The sequence below is a fragment of the Nicotiana tabacum genome, chromosome 6, assembly GCF_000715075.1.
Source record: "Nicotiana tabacum cultivar K326 chromosome 6, ASM71507v2, whole genome shotgun sequence".
NCBI classification, from domain to species: domain Eukaryota; kingdom Viridiplantae; phylum Streptophyta; class Magnoliopsida; order Solanales; family Solanaceae; genus Nicotiana; species Nicotiana tabacum.
The window spans coordinates 86,483,214-86,490,302 of NC_134085.1; the positions used below are offsets into that span (position 1 = coordinate 86,483,214).

General features: G+C 37.5%; 1 long non-coding RNA gene across 1 annotated transcript; it reads right to left on the minus strand.

Moving 5' to 3' along the window:
- Positions 1–3,135: 3,135 nt before the first annotated feature.
- LOC142181636 (uncharacterized) lies at positions 3,136–6,139 on the minus strand. The gene is made up of 2 exons (XR_012710447.1): positions 5,583–6,139; positions 3,136–3,441 (listed from the first exon to the last, which is right to left on the minus strand). It is a non-coding gene; the product is annotated as an uncharacterized LOC142181636 (long non-coding RNA).
- Positions 6,140–7,089: the final 950 nt, after the last annotated feature.

The window sequence follows — 7,089 nt, forward strand, 5'->3', positions numbered from 1 at the left end:
GGCATTGGTATTACTGATATGCCTTCCACTTTTCTTTAGAGCCTTGTCAAGTGCAGAACCCTCGTTGGGTGATTCCCTTTTCACATTGGATATCCTCCGTCAATTCGGAGACAACTTTCTTGACTTTATCTTGTAACTTGAGATGCACTTGAACTCAAAGTTGATTGCTTCAAATCGTCTGGGATGCACTCTTCTTTTGATGAATTCTTGTTACCCTATTAACTTCACAAATTATCTGCCCCAGTTTCACATAGTTCGGGCTTCAAATGATCTCAAAATTGTGTATTTATTTCCTTCAAATGCCCCAGTCATCTTCAAAATTGCTTCATTGCATTCATGAGTAAACTAACTTTTAAGACTAGGCCTAGAATTATGTGTGCATGTCATGTCACTAGAGCGAGCAAGAAAAGAACCATAAACGGAGAAGAGAACTAAACAGAAATGACTAAAAATAACAGAAAACAGGAAATTGCATTAGCCAAACGGTGAAGGGGTTCGAACACCAAAACAAGCAAACTAAACTGGGGTTACAACCCTAGAACAGACCTAGACAACACTAAACGAGCTACTACGACTAAACAAGCTAGGCAAAATAAAAGGATAGAAGGGTTTGATCCACAAGACAATGTCTGGATTACAACCCTGAAATAAACCGGACAATAGAAATGACAATAAAATGAACCATCAAGACTCCTCCCTGGCTAGCCAAGAAAGGAGCGTCTTTCCAATTACCAAGCTCGGCATCTTTGCCACTGAGTTCCACATCAATATTACCAAGATAATTACCAATTTCAATATCATTAATTTTACCAAGTGGCTCCTTGACTCCTTTCACCAACCCTTCGTCATTGCCAACCATTCCAACAATCTGTGCGTTGTCATGTACCTGTAGAGGATTACGTGTGACACTTGGGGTATTATTGCCTTGGACCACAATTATTCCTTCTTGAATCATTCTTCTATTTCCCTTTTCAAAGCACGACAATCTTCAACATTGTGCCCCTGGGCATTGGAATGGTATTCACACCTTTTAGCAAGGTCAAAACTTCTCGCACGTGAGTTTATATAATTTAGAGGAATAGGTGCAATCATGTCGTAATGTTTTAATCTCTCAAACAAACTTGCATAGGACCCTCCTATTGGTGTAAAATTATCTTTCAGCCTTTGTTCCCTTCTACACCCTTGGCTTGAATGTGGGTTATAAGGTACTTGGAAATTTTATGGAGGCTGGTGGGGATTCTACGGTGCTCGTGCTCGCCTTTTGGAGTGACCCAGTGGTTGGACAGATGGCCGGACATTGTTCGGAGGATAACACTGGGGTGGATTATGTGGAGTTCGGGGATATTCATGGGTTGGTATTGAGGCTGAACGCGTCTAGCAGGAATGTCCACTGGATCCTGTCATTGGCGGGGCTCAGTAGCATCTTTTCTATCAATAGGAGGACTGTCCCGAGCAACTTGTTCGTTCCATCTGAACCAACATTCCCTAAAACTTTCCTTGGGTTTCTTTCCATCTGAGATAGGGAGGAGCGGCCTAGGGCACTGTCTATATTGTACTGAAAGAGTCGCACAAAATCTTGAGCCATGTCATCCCATGTATGTCACTTACCAACATCTTGACGAGTATGCCATTCCAAAGCTGCCCCAATCAGGCTCTCACTGAAATACGCCATCAGCAGCTCATCTTTCCTACCAACATTTCTCATTTCACTGCAATAACCCCTCAGGTGGGCTACTGGATCTCCCCGCCCATCATACAAATTAAACTTTGGCATCTTAAACCCTTTCAACTTTCTGGATATCTCATCTTGCTCCACTGTCTTAGCAAGCTTTGTAGTCTCACCGGGAGGCTCAAAATGAGGAGCGTGAGAGTATGGACCCGAGACCTTGAAAATTGGTTCTGGAGCATAGTGTTGGGCATCGGGGACTGATGGTGGAGGACGCCCACTAATCCAAGCTTGGTATATTTCGGCCATCTGTCTTTTCAACCTTAAGACCTCTTCTTTCAACTCAGATTCTGATTCAACAATTCCCTTAAACGGATCAACAACCCCTGTGTCCAAGTCTTTGCTAGCCATGACTACCTTGCTCTTTGACCTTGTGTTGTATGGATGAGTTACTTAAAAACCACAAACCAACCACCCTTCTGCTCAATGAAGATAACAAAAGGAACAAAAATGGGGTCATCCTGTTAGCATTAGGGCATTAAAAATATCACGTTGCATGTAATGGACCTAGCAACAGTTAACGGTTATAGAATGACTTCAAGGGTTACAAGGTCACTTGGCATCATCCCGATTTTGTTCATTTCAATCTTCCCTTTTCTTTCTTTTTGAGCACCTCTTGGCTTGCTCCCTTTCCTTCCTCTTTTTTTCTAATTATCACTCTTTTCTTTCCTCTTATTTCTCATGTCCCATAATTTCACCATCTTTTTTTTTCTTCTCCCCTTTTTCTTCTTTTTCTTTTCAAAAAAAATGATTCGATCGAACCCTATATAGGTTGCCTACGTATCATGACCCCGCATAAATCAGATCTTTGCGTAGTTCTGGAAGATCGAAAATAAAGCAAACAAACTAACGTTCCTTTTTTCTTTTTTCTTTATTCATTACCTTAATGACTATTTTGATGAGAAAAGAGAAATAAAAGAAGCAAAACTTTTTTTGAATTTTATAAACTTAATGTTCTATAACCTATTCTGAGCTCAAGCTTAACGAGCATATATTTTTTTCCAATCTAAAGAATAAACCACAGAAAAATATTTTGAATTTTCATTTGATATCCTGACGCAAACAAGCAATGAAAAAGATAAGACAAAATATTTTTGGATTTCAATTTTGATTGCCAAAAGGAGAAATTCTAATAATAAACAAAGGATAAAATATGTTTCTTTTTTCTTCTATGTACAACATCCTAAAGTTCTAGTGAAAGTAAAAGAATATTTTTTTTCATTTTTCATTAATTTCCCAAAGAAAAACCTCAAAAGAAAATCTTTGAAAGTCTTGATATACTAAAGGAAATATAAAACAAATTTTTATTTTCAGTTCTAGATATTAACTGCCTAAAGGAAAAACCACCTCAAATGAATTTTTTTTAATTCCTAGAATTAGTATTCTGAAGAAAACTTCCAGCAGAAATATAAAAACGCAAAATTTCTCTTTTGTTTTGGATTTTTGCCTTGTAACATATTTCCAAATACAAAATAAGAAATACAATAACAAAAGACTCAGTAAACTTAACTAGACTATGACAAACTCTAACATCACCTAAAAGACTCGACATTACTGTACAAAACTAAAAGGTAAAAGATGACATAAAAGAAAAACAGACTCAAAAATAAATAAAATAAAAGAAAATCTCTTTTTAATCCATTCCTGAATAAGCGGTCCTGACTAGATGGTCCTGGGGCTCTGTCGTGCTCAAACTCCGGTAAGTAGATCCACACCTGTATGAAAAAACTTTAACCAACACTATGTGAGACAATAACACTCCCTATTAGACACACGCAAGACGTGATTGAGGCTATTTTTACAAAACGGCTTATGTGGCCAAAAGGTGGCTAGAAGTACAAAATTTGGCTAAGACCCCGCAAAGCCAAGAACCTAAGATTTACTAGGAAAATCGAACCCTATGTGGGTTGCCTACGTGTCATGCCCCGAAAGACGAGAATCAGGTATGCGTAGTTTGGGCAGATTGGGTACGAGCAAGAAATAGAAATAACAACTAATTTAGAGAAAATATATTTTTGTTTTTTGTTTTTGAAAAATGATGAAACATATAAACTCTTTTTGGATTTTCTTTTCCCCTTTTTTGATTTTTGATTTTTGAAAAATGATGAAAAAGTGCAAAATCTTTTTTTTTTTTGAATTTTTTCATTTTTTTTGTCTTTTCTTAACAAAAATATGAAAGAAAACATAATTGGCCCTACTTGTTTTACTTTTCACACTTTATCCTCTCTTTTTTTCTTTTTCATTTGCCCTCAACTATCATTGGTCCGCCATATGACCCTTTTACCCTTGAAGAAATGCAACATGTAGCATGTAGGATGTATCAAGATGGTCTGTTATTTTGGTGCACCTGTCCTCTAGACGGACCCAACCCCTGTGTTGAGTCCCCAAAGTCAGATGCACGTGATGCAAACAAGCGTTCCTACTAGGGATCCGGCATGAGGCTATGTTATTCTAGGTTTAAAACTTGGGTGTATTGTTCTAGACCTGGCTTACTCGAGCGGATAGCTCGAGCCGAGGGGGGAAGTGTACCGGGAATACAGAAGCTTCACCGGCTTTGCAACTTGTACGAACCTCGTTCTAAAATTGGAATATGACTCTAACAAAAAAGAAGTCACACGAAGTGCACACTTCCCAGATGATTTAGAAGACTCAGAGAGAGGAGGGTTTCGTAACAATTTATATACAATTCAACAATATCAAAGCGGTAAAAAGCGACATTTAGAACCTTAGGCTCAAACACGTAATAAAAATTAGATAATAACTAAAGCCAATTATAACAGATATTCTAAGCTCGAATTTTGAACCCTGAACCAGAAGTTCTGGGTTCTTTTCCCCAGAAGAGTCGCCAGAGCTGTCACACCTCCTTTTTCCTACACCCCGAAAGGGTATAATGGAGTTTTTTCAATTAAATGACAATTGAAATGGGGTTATATTATTATAAGATCCAGGGTTGCCACTTGGGAAATTATGGTGTCCCAAGTCACCGGTTCAAATCCCGAATCGAGGAAAAGGTTGACTCTGTATTACAGTTCGCGAACACAAAAATCCGGGGAAGGAATTCTGTTAACCCGGGAGAAGGTGTTAGGCATTTCCGAGTTCCGTGGTTCTAGCACGGTCGCTCAACTGTTATTATTGGCTTGATTATCTGATTTTAAGAAACTTTTAAACCTATGCATTTTTTAACTCTTTAAAACCGGTTTTATTTATTCAAGGAATTTCAAAGTTACTCAAAACACATCGTAAGCCACGTTACATGAAATGCACCCATGAGTTACGACACGTTCTATTTAACCTTGTTAGAACATTAAAACCGGGACACATGAAATGTACCCCCGGATTTGGAAATTGTGAGTCACAACTACATCACGGAAACCGTACCCGTAGCTATGACACTTTATTTAATTAACGCGCCTAAAGCAAGCTACGATGTTCATGAATTATTTTTCTAAACCACTTTGAGATTATTCTGAAGGCCATCAGCTATAGAGTCATTGTTGGAGATTCCAATGAACCAATTTGGAAACAAATGAGTCAATCTTCACATGTGGAGTCATCAGGAAATCACGCTATGCAAGAGTTAACATACTCCAACCTCACTACATGTTTCATGAAGTCATATGCTAGTCTAGTGCAGGGAGTCCATGCTAATTTTATCTCAGCTAATTACTGTAGCTTAACCTTAACATATTATTATATGTGCAGTATTTAAAACTAATTTATAGCTCACTTCCACCAGATGCTATAGAAGGAATTGACTCGTACAACAACAAAAGCAAATTCATCATTCAATTAATGAGAAAAATACGACCATTTTGTCATAAAATTCAAACATAAATACAAATAGGTCTGTGTGCACCTTCGACAGGATCTCGACCGGAAAACTCGAATCAAACACGACCTCGGATGACCTCCATTTTTAGAACTAAAATTCGATAGACAATACCACTTATTTCAATCCTTCAAACTCATCATGTTTTCTGGTTAACACTTAATTCCAATCACCATTGAACACGAGCTTCAAAATAATGAAAATGACCCAAAAATACAAAACCCAAAATCCCATAGCAAGATTCTATTTTTTTTGGTTTATTTACTGAATTAAACAAACCTCATTTGATAAATATCAAGATAAATCAAAACCCAGATGCTAAAAACTAGCAAATGGAACGAAATCAAAGGGTATGAAATTGAAAAATGGATTGAGTATTCTTGAAAAAGAGAAAAAGATAGAAATGGATCCAAATTGATTTTGTGGAAAACACGGTAGAGGTTGAGTTTGGCCAGTGAAATACTAAAGGAAAGAAGTGAAATGAGAATCCAAAAAATTGGCTATCATTGCCAAATGGTCACCGTCGTTCGAGATGGTAGAGGCGTGGGCCTTTCATTTGGGGGTTGCGGCTGGCAGCCTTTTTTGGTCCGTCCCTAGAGTCCCTAGGTGTTAGTCTATATATAGCTGATTGTAGAGTCTAGGTCTAGGATTTTGTAGGGTTTTTTAGGTTAAGGGGTATGGGCCTAGAATTATGGGCTTGGTCCAAAATTAGGCCTAAAAATGGGTTGCTCGAGCCCAAGTTTTTATTCTTTTCGCGAACGAGCCTATAAATACGATCTCATTTATTAATTAATCCTACTAAAGTAAAATAACCATTAAAATAAGACTGGTCATTAAAACAAAACTATTTTTGGTATTTTTCAAGATTTAAAATGACTACAAAACATTAATGAACCTATTTTTGTAATTTTCGTTTTCTTGTAATAAAATAAAGTAAAAGAGTAAAAATGAGTTGAAATAGCTATATTAGGCCTAAACTAAATATTTACGTGCTAAAATATGAAAAATCTTGGGGAGGGTCAAAAATCACATGTCTACAACTAAGAGTCAACATTAGACCTTGCTCGAATCGACTCACATTCGACCTCATTCGAATTAACTAAGAGTCAACATTCGACCTTGCTCGAATCGACTCACATTCGACCTCGTTCGAATTAACTAAGATTAACATTCGACCTCGCTCGAATCAACTCACATTTGGCCTCGTTCAAATTAATTAAGTGTCAACATTCGACCTCATTCTAATCGACTCACATTCGACCTCGTTCGAATTAACTAAGAGTCAACATTTGAGCTCCCTCGAATCGACTCACATTCGACCTCATTCGAATTAACTAAGAGTAACATTCGACTTCGCTCAAATCAACTCATATTCGACCTCGTTTGAATTAATTAAGACACTCACATTCGAAGTAGTTCGAATTAGTTAAGAGTAACGTTCGACCTCGCTCGAATTCAACTTACATTCAGCCTCACTCAAACTTGATTCACAGAATAACCTCGTTCGAGTTAATTACAACAACATTCGACTTCG